The sequence below is a fragment of the Trichosurus vulpecula genome, chromosome 1, assembly GCF_011100635.1.
Source record: "Trichosurus vulpecula isolate mTriVul1 chromosome 1, mTriVul1.pri, whole genome shotgun sequence".
Taxonomy (NCBI): domain Eukaryota; kingdom Metazoa; phylum Chordata; class Mammalia; order Diprotodontia; family Phalangeridae; genus Trichosurus; species Trichosurus vulpecula.
The window spans coordinates 5,801,023-5,811,157 of record NC_050573.1 but is presented as its reverse complement, the minus strand read 5'-3'; the positions used below and the strand labels follow the sequence as shown (position 1 = coordinate 5,811,157).

At 43.5% G+C, this 10,135-nt stretch overlaps 1 pseudogene; it reads right to left on the bottom strand.

Moving 5' to 3' along the window:
• Positions 1-8,404: 8,404 nt before the first annotated feature.
• LOC118845615 lies at positions 8,405-8,716 on the bottom strand (annotated as a pseudogene).
• Positions 8,717-10,135: the final 1,419 nt, after the last annotated feature.

Below are 10,135 nucleotides of genomic sequence, written 5' to 3'. Positions count from 1 at the left end.
TTGCTGTTGAGCTTTGTTAGTAAAATATAGGAATGCAGATGATTTACGTGGGTGCATTTTATATCTTGCAACCTTGCCAAAGTTGTTTATTATTTTAAGTAGTTTTATACTTGATTCACTAGGATTCTCTAAGTATATCATCATGTCATCTGCAAAGAGTGATAACTTAGATTCTTCTCTGCCTATTCTAATTCTTTAAATTTCTTTTTCTTCTCATACTTAAAGGTAACATTTCTAATATCGTATTGAATAACAGTTGTGATAATGGACATCCTTGTTTCACCCCCAGTCTTATTGGAAATGCATCTAGCTTATCCCCATTACATATAATGCCTGCTGCTAGTTATAGGTAGATTTTGCTTATCATTTTAAGGAAGGTTCCATTCCTATGCGCTCCAGGGTTTTCAAAAGGAATGGGCATTGTATTTTGTCAGAAGCTATTTCTGTATCTGTTGAGATAATCATATGGTTTATTTTTTTCAAAAGAAGATATGACTTCTCTGCTTCTCAAGTACCACTCCCCACACCCCTAACCCCTGCCCATGAGAAAGCAAGAAAAATACGGTCAAAACAAAATCTCTGATTGGTCATGTTGTAAAAAAGAAACCTCAGTTTACATTGAATAGATCAGTGTTCCCTGGAGGTGGGCAGCAGGTTTCATCATGAATTCTCTGGAATTCTGGTTGGTCGTTGTGTTGATCAGGGTTCCTTAGACTTTCAAAGGTGATTGTCTTTAGTAGAATTTTAATGTATAAACTGTTCTCCTGGTTGTGTTCACTTAACTTTATATCAGTTTATCTAAGTATTCCTAGGTTTTTCTGAGACTATACTACTCATTATTTCTTATAGCACAAGAGTATTGCATGACATTCATATACCATAACCAGGTATTTTCTGATTGATGGGAATCAACTGTTTCCAATCCTTTATTACTACCCAAATTGCTGCTATAAACACCTTTGTAACTGTGGGTCCTTTTCCTCTTTATTATCCCTTTGGGATATAGATCAAGGATGACTTTTGCTGGGTCAAAGATTATGCATAGTTCAGTAGCCTCATCTGAACCCCATTCAGTCCAGTCTATTGCCAAGGCAGGTAACAAGGTAAAGCTGCTCCTTCTGGTCTCTCACAGTCACACTCCTAATGGGATTCTCAGCTCCTAATATGTGTCACTTACCTGCAAGTCCTTCCCATGCCTTTTCCTTTCAGACCCCTGCCCATAACAACTAGGTTGATCTTCTTTTCACTGTGGCACACCCTAACTATCTGAGCCCTAAGGCTCATAGAATACAGAGACAAAAGGGACCCCAGAGTCCCTCAAGTCCAATCCAGACCTGGCAAGAAATCCTCTCCATAAGAGCCTTCCCAAGTGGCCTTCCAGCACATGGGCTCCAGGTACTGGAACCTCCTGTGGCCTAGAGGCAGCCCATTCCACTAATTATTCGGAGGTTTTCCTCTAGATTGAACAGAAATCTCTCTTTTTGCAACCTCCCCTCCCCACTGTTGCTCCTCGTTCCAACTTCTGGAGAAAAGAAGAACAGGTCTAGTCCCTTCTCTAGATGATAGCCCTTCATACACAACCATGTCCCTTGCTGCCACCACTGCACCCCGGGTATTCACAAACATCCTTGTTCACTGACATTCCCAAATTTTTCAATTCACCCACATATAAGGGAGGCATTTCACATGCTGATCTCAAAAATATAAAGGGAGGGGGAAGTTTTAAATGTGAAAATAAGACCTTTCATGCTCTGTGATCTGTTTGAATCAACAAGGCAATTGCTGATTGGCTGACCAAAGGGGCTGCCAGCACCTTTGGGGGCTTTAAATAGCAGGAGGAATTTCAGAAGTTAGTCCATCTGTCAAGCAGTCAAGCAGTAAGAGATTCCAGGACCAGGAAAAGTTTGTAGTGGAAAGTCACAAATTTTTGCCCATACTAGAGGGGAAAAATGGGGACAGATGAGTCCAGAGGGAACATTACATCCCCTCTCTCTTATTAATAATAGTATTCCAAAAATTAGGCCAGTAGCTAAGACATATCCATGGGAAACCCTAAGAACTAACACTGACACAGATGGATACAGGAAAAATAGCCACCCCATGCAGGAAAAAGGTTCGACAACTGCAATTTCCTCTTACTGGAGAAGAATATTGACTACGCTCTTAAGTTTGTTGTTGTTCAATTGTGTCTGACTCTTCAGGAGCTCATTTGGAGTTTTCTTGGCAAAGACATTGGAGTGGTTTGCCATTTCCTTCTCTAGCTCAATTTACAGATGAGAAAACTGAGGCAAACAGGGTTATGTGACTTGCCCAGGGTCACACAGTTAAGTGTCTGAGGCCAGATCTGAACTCATGAAAATGAATCTTGCTGACTCTAGGCCTGGTGCTCTATCCACTGCATTCCCTAGTTGCTCCTTATGGTCTTAAGAGAAGACTTTCAATAACCAGAAGCTACGACTTAGCCCTTTGCCCTGTGTGCTGTCCACATGTACACTGCACCATCACTGTATGCAAGTGTTAGAGACCACTATCCCAAAGAACTGTGTTGTGTGTACTTGTGGTAGAGTGTGGTCCAGACTGTTGGGGGGTCATGGCAGGGATTTCAGTATTAATACCACTGTAGTAAATCCTTGTCCAAAACTTAGTGGAAGTCTGGCTGGTTTTCAATGGGAAGCACACCAATGAGGGCTCATAAGCAACAGTATTAAAAAACCAGCCTCTTAAAGTTACTTCCAAAAGTCATGAAGGGAGAAACAGTCAACTGCCTCCTGGGATCCAGCCCTATAACATGCATTGGAGTTGGAGAAATAGTCCAGAGGTGCTACCCTGAGTGTGGCATGGTCCTGAGACCTTCCACCATTCTAGTGGCCAGGAGGAGTGGTGGGCAGGCTTCTACCTCTTCACTGCCACTTAGGGATCATTGCCTTTTACACTAGAACTTGATCACCTTTGTTGTTCTGCTTGGTGACCACCTCACCTGGTTCACTATGCAAGTAAGTCCTGTCCTACTCCTTGGCCATCTTCTCAACAGCTGATTTTCTGCCAGCCACTGCCCTTCCTCCGGCTCTGGAACCCCCATCAAATCAGCTCTGGCATTGCTCCTGGAAGAAGTGTGTCTGTCTACTCTTCTAGAATCCAATCATTATCCCAGGAGCACAGAGCCTGGAATCAGGAAGACCTGAGTTCAAATCCAGCGTTAGACACTTACTTGCTGTGTGACCCTGGGTAAGTCACTTCACTGGTTTGCTTTGGGCTCCTACACCATAAAATGGAGATAATAAGAGGAACTACTTCACAGCGTCGATGTTGAGGATCGAATGAGATGATAATTATAATGTGCTCAGCACAGTGCCTGGCACTTAGTGAGCCCTCCAGAGGTGTTAGCTACTATTAGTTATCATTATCGATCCTTACAACACCCTGGGAACTAGGTGGTGTTACTGTCTGCATCTTACAGATGAGTTACCAGGAAAACTGTAAAGCCTGTGACATGATGTTTATTTAAGTTCAGAGACTAGTTTGTTTGACATGGACAAGAATGGAAAAAGCTAATGGGGAAAGCTAATGGGTTTACTTCATAAAGCTGAATAGAGAATGAGAGCTGATTGATTAGTCCATGACATTGTGTGTTTCTGTAAATTACAGAGAGGAAAGAATGAGTGAACAGACAAATAGACAAATGAATGAAAAAGTGTTTATTCAGTTCTTACTCTGTATCAGGCACTATGCCAAACGCTTGGAATACAAAAATAAGCCAACAAGACTGTCCCAGTCATCACAGAGCTTACATCCTAATGGGGTGGGGGAGACAACAGAAAGGAGAGCTAGGCCATGAGGAAGGGGTGGAGGACATGGGCATATGGTTTGGAAAGAGTTGGGAAGTGGAATGGAGTGCTGGAGAGAGTTCATCTGTCAGTGTCCCAGGGGCAGAGTCCAGGATCTGGAGTGAGGAGGAGGAGGAGGAAGGCAGATGATCGGATTTCAGACAGCATTGTTTGGAAGTGTCTGGGAAAATATCAGAACACAGCCTTTGGCTGGATTATTGTGAAATTAGTCTGGTATATCCAGTTCCTCCATAGTGAGTACTAGTAATGTTGGATTATTCTTCAATAATTGATCTTCAAATATTTGAGAGTCTGTCATGTGGAAGAGCAATTAAACATGTTCTCCTCAGCCTCAGAGGGCAGAGAAGAGCAATGGGGAGATGTTTCAAAGATTCATATTTGGCATCAACATAATGAAAAACCACCTGGCTCTTGGAGCTATCTGAAACTTTGGATAGGCTGTGTCCAAAGGGAGTGAGTTCCCCACCACTCGCCATCCAGAATTTTAAACTGGATGAACATCCCTTTGGGATGGTAGAGAGAGTATTCCAGTTTGGCGCACATTAGACAGGTGGGCTCTGGGGTCCTTTGGCCTCCAAAGGCAGCCCTCTCCCCGTCCTCCGGGTGTGTCTCTGTCCCTGTTGAGCCCTTTGGAGCTCTTAGTTCATTTAAAGCCCTAGGATCTTTTGTCCTTGAATTGCCATCAAGACAACTAGTTTCCTGTTCAGTTTTAGTGTTGGATTCTATTTTTCTAAATATGATTTTACTTCTGTTTGTGTAAAACCTATAAATTCCCTAACCCAGTCTGAGGATTCCAGACAACTGGGATCTTTTTCCTCAAACATTGTTGGTTGGTTCACTGATCTCTCCCTACATGTGGATATGAGCTTCTGTATTTATGTATGTATGTATGTATACATATGTGTGCTGGTGTGTACATGCATGGAGGTGTGTGGATGGTGGACTTGAATTTAGGTAGAAGAAGGCAATTCTTCTGGCAGCCTGCCAGAGAGCTTTTGTTTTACTAATTAACCCCTCTTTTAACCTCAGGAGAGCCACTCTCAGGACCAAAAAAAAAAAAACTTCCCAAAGGTTTCACTCACTGCATTTCCGACTTCTTATTATAAAACAACGCATTTCTCAAACACACAGACAAGACATTAGATAAAACATTGTACTCAAACAATTTAGAATTCAAATTCAGACCTATCTTAAGCATAAATTAAAAGTAACACATTTCACTCTTCACATCACCAAATCACCTCTCCACTGTGTACTCCCACATAAAATTTCTCCTTTATGTGAAACAGGGAATGGTTTTAAATGCAAATCAATCTACCTCTCCCGGATCTGCAGGGAAGTTTCCTGTCTCCACATTCAAATCTTTTCCAAGTTAGAATGGAGAAATGGAGAGAGAGAGAGAGAGAGAGAGAGAGAGAGAGAGAGAGAGAGAGAGAGAGAGAGAGAGAAAGAGAGAGATAGAGAGAGGAGAGAGAGAAATTTTACCACCTCCAAATTTCCAAACCTGTTTCCTGGGTTAACCCAATGTTTTCCCAGTTAGACAGCATTTTTCCTAACAGGCTATGGGGCAAAACGCTTGGGGCATTCCTTTCATCCTTCCCAGGTACCTTATATTTTTTGAGCTCCCTTCTTATACAATTCTAGGCAAACCTTACTTCTCAACCTAGAATCCCAGACATGACAAAGTAGTACTTAGACCCTGAATTATTCCTGCTGTTGCTCAGGAACTTGACTTACACTGTCTCTAGCCATTTAGTTTCACTTTTTCTCTTTACTCACATTTCTGGGTTCCCAAGGATTCCAGAAAAATTGTCCCGGGAAGTTAGCAGTCTGAAGGGAAACTCCAACCTTCAGATACTCAGGCCCACTTGAAACGAATGGGGGAGCCTCCCTTTTTCCAAAGTGAATTTTTCCTTTTTCTGATGCCTTATTAATCCCACCAATGAGACCCCAAATGTTAGAAACATACCTAGTCTAGGAATAAACAATATTCATTGGAAAGCCAGGGAGGTTTTAATTATATTTTACATTTATTCTTTCTGGAAAAAATGGGTATGTCCCCTGAATGGAGCACAGGAGAGTACCAGCTTTAGGGATTGTGATCAAGGCTAAAGGTCAGGGCAGGTTGTAAGGACTCCCTAAGCCCTCACCTTCAGCTCAGGCCCATTGCCTTACCTGAATCCATAGCATTATGCCAAACATGTCTTGAATGGAGTCAGCGTGCCAGGACAAGTATTCTATGACCCAGGCCAGGTCTGCAGATCTGGAGGATACCAGTGAGCTAGGGTGTTGTATTTCTGACTCAGGTAGTGCAGGATGGCTACACTGAGAGAGGAGGAAGGACAGTCTCAGTCAACTCCTTCCTGCTGGCCTCTTCCCAGGATTCTCTCCCTTGTGCCTTCTCAGGGCACATTAGGTATATAGGGGCAGTATTGTCAAGCATTTCCATTAATAGACTTTTTTTCCTCAAAAGATAAAAGGATTTCCTTCAGCCATCTCATCCAGCTATTCTTGTGCAATTCTCCCCATGCCCCATCTCTCTCTTCTCTGTCTGTCTCTATCTCTGTCTCTCTTTTTCTGTGGCTAAGAGTGAGTTTGTTGAAGGTTGACTGTGGAGGACAGAAGACTATGTGATCTCCCCCCAAGACCAGCATCCTGGCCCTTAACTTTCAGTCCTTGTCAGAACCAAAAGGGCCTTTGGGAGAAGCCATCCAAATGCCCTTGAATTACACCAGGAGCATAAAAGAAGAAAAAAACACAAAGAAAAAAAAAGAAGACACTTGGCCAACTTCTCATAGTAATTTAGAGACAAAGCCAGGTCTAGAACCCAAGGCCCAAAGGTCCTCTTTTCTCCACTCCCAAGTGCTATACACTACACATCTCTCTCTCTTTCTCCTTATGCCCTTGGTCATTGTTCTGGTCTCCAAGAAAGCTGAGATTATGTAGCCAAGGTGAAATACAACATAGTGTGTGTCTTTAGGCCTGAGGTTGGCTGAATCCTGTTTGTTAACCCATCCAAAGGCAGAAGGCCTCATTATCTCTCCCTCCCTCTCTCTATCCTTCTCTTCTTTTCCCTCTCCCTCTCTGTCAGTCCCTCTCTGTCTCCCTTTCACCCCTGTACTAACTTCACAACCTTAGCCGAACTTTACAAAAATAACAAGGGTTCATCTCACTCCAAAAGTCTTTCAAAGATAGATAGTAAAGGAAAATTTAGGAAGACAATGAGAGTATGAGTGTGGGAGGGCACGAGGGCAGTAGGGGAGCTGGGCCCAGGGCCAGGAAAGGTACCTCTCTGCCAAGGTGAAATCTCCATCTTTAATGGCCAGCAGTCTCTTCAGGCTGTTCACTTTGGCAGAGTCATCAGTCATGTGCTGCCCTAAAGGGAGAGCAGATGTGCCAAAGGAGGCAAGAAGGCCCCTGTCCCCTCCCCCCAACCTGTAGCCCTCAGGGAGCTGGCCACTGCTTCTCGGTGCTTGGGCATCCATGAAGGGTGGTGACGCACTGGTTGCCCAGGTTCTCATTGTGGGGCAGTTGGCCAGGATGTGTTGGTGAGCATATTAGGGCTGTCACTATTATCCTCACTCTTTGTGACTCCTCCCTCCTGGGGAAGGGGCTTGTCCAAGGAGGTGACCAAGGTCATGAACATGGCCAGCTCGAGGTCAAGGTCAAAGTAGGAAGAATTGCACAGGACACAGCCCTGAAGGCCTCTTCCAGTCAGCCTAGTCCAAACCCCTCATTTCCAGAAGAGATCAAGCAGGTGAAAGGAGCAACAAGAGGGTGTGCCTGATTCTGACCAAAAGAGAGAGAGAAAGACTGGTTGCTAAAGTGGAAATGATGGAACCCTTGGGGACAGGTGACCATTCTACCTGAGAGCTTGTGATTTTGTTGTTGTCCAGTCATTTTTAGTCTTGTCTGACTCTCAGTGACCCCATTTCAGGTTTTCTTGGCAAAGATACTGGAAGGGTTTGTCATTTCTTTCTCCAGCCCATTTTATAGATGAGAAAACTGAGGTAAACAGGGTAAAGTGACTTGTTCAGGGTCACACAGCTAGTAAGTGTCTGAGGCCAGATCTGAATTCAGAAAGATGAGTCTTCCTGACTCTAGGCCCAGTACTCTACTGTGCCACGTAGCTGCCCTAGGGTTTTTGATAAAACACTGCAAAGTGGGTGTGGTCTCCTGTGCAGCCCGAATTTCTGAAGAACAGATCCCCAAGCATTCATGGAGAGTTTAGGTCCCATCTCATAGACCAATAGTCTGTAAGGAAAGTTGCCCCAAACCAATGGGTGGCTCTCAGCAATGAAATTAATCTGTGAAGGTGCTAAGAAATGATTCCATGACATATGGAAACATTGGAGGTGTCTAAAAAAATGGATGTGAGGCCACTCAGACTTTCTGAACAATGAGGTCATCACATTGGTAGATGGGATGATGTAGTAATTTGCCTAAATTGCCATATTTACTATGATCATTGTTCTAAAATTTGAAACTGCACCTAAACTGCATCTAAAGTATAAGACTTACTAGTTGGCATATTGTTCATATCTCATTTAGTGAAAATGCTAATAATCTAGGAAGTTCATGGCCATCAGCAATTCCTGTGCAATTTCAGGAGTAATTGGGAATTCAGGAATCTCTGTAGACCTTTTAGTGCAGAGAACCTTGTAGGTAAAATCAATGCCTACTTTTAAAAGCACAAGCAACGGCATTTCTCTAAAATTAACTCATTTCATTTCATTTCCAGCTAACTGACCCAGGTCACTTAACATGGCTTTTATTGCTCCTGGTGTTAAAGGATACTCTCTTTTTACAATAAATTCATGGCCATCAGAAGATATCAGCTTCACATTCACTTTATGTTTTCTCTTCTCCATCCATTATCTCCTTATGAAATCATATTTTGTCTCCACAGGAAACAGGAAACAAAATACCTTCTTGTCAGTTCTGCAGTGGCCACAGCTCCATCCCCGCTCCCCAACACAGTCCCTGCTCCCACAGCTATCTTCCTTCCCCCTCCCCAGGTATCAACATTCTTCTTTTTAATTCAACAAATATTTATTGAGCACCTACAATGTGGTAAAAGAACATTATGTTTCTATAATACTTTACAAACAGAGTGTCCATATGTTATTGAACATGTATGTGAAGTGGCACAGTACTGTGGTTTGAACCCCAGGTCTCTTACTGGCTACCTGTGAGACGTTGGGCAACTCACTTCACTGCACTGGGACTCAGTTTTCTCACGTGTAAAATGATGGCGTTAGACTAGAAAATCTCTAAGATTCCTTTCAGCTTTAAAACCTGTAATCCTATATTAATTCATTTAATTTTTACAACTATAAGGTAGGCAATTAAGCTACGATTTACCACTATGTTATGGACAAGATGATTAAGGCCCAGATAAAATGATTAATCCAAAGACACCCAGCTAGTCAGTTGCCAGACACAGACCTAGGGTCCAGATCTTCTGGCACCCAATCCAGTGCATTTTCTACTATACTGTCACTGTCCATGGTACACTGTCATTAGTAATTTTTTTTAGTGGAACATTTAGGTTGAAGGAAATGTTATTAAATTATATCTTTTTGAGGGGCAGAGCCAAGATGGCAGAGTAGAAGCAGGGACTAGATTGAGATCTCCCCCTAAGCCCATCAAAATACCTGCAAAAATGACTCTAAACAACTTGCAGAGTAGCAGAAGCCACAAAATGACGGAGTGGAGCAGATTTCCAGCCCAAGACAATCTGGAGGCAGACAGTAAGGGTCTATCACACCATGCTCGGAGCAGAGCACAGTCGAGTGCAGGTTGCACCAACAAGCCTGGAGCAGGCCTCAGAGCACTGAATCACTGGCAGCTGTGGTGGTTTCCAGACTTCTCAACCCACAAATGCCAAAGACAGTTTTGAAGGTCAGTGGGAAAGCTCTCTCACCTGTGTGAGAAGGGATCATGGTCCAACCACAGCCCCTGGTGGCGGCAGCCACTGCCACAGTTGTGGCTGCTTCTGTAGGCCTCTTGGCCTACAGACTGTGGGAGAACAGAAGTGGCTGATCTGGGTTGCAGTACTGGGTGGCAGTTCTGGAGTAAGGAGGAGCACCAGTGTGGTGGAGCTGGTAGGCAGCTGTAGCGGGGGAATCCTCCTTGCAGCTGCAGGACAGAAAACAGTGTTTGTGGTTGCTCGTGGACAAGAGCTTAGACCAGGAGAGGAGTAAACACCTCTCTTTTGACCATACCACTTTGGAGGAACTGAGAATTTATAGGTCGCTAGAGATATCACAAAACCCCTAAAACTTGGG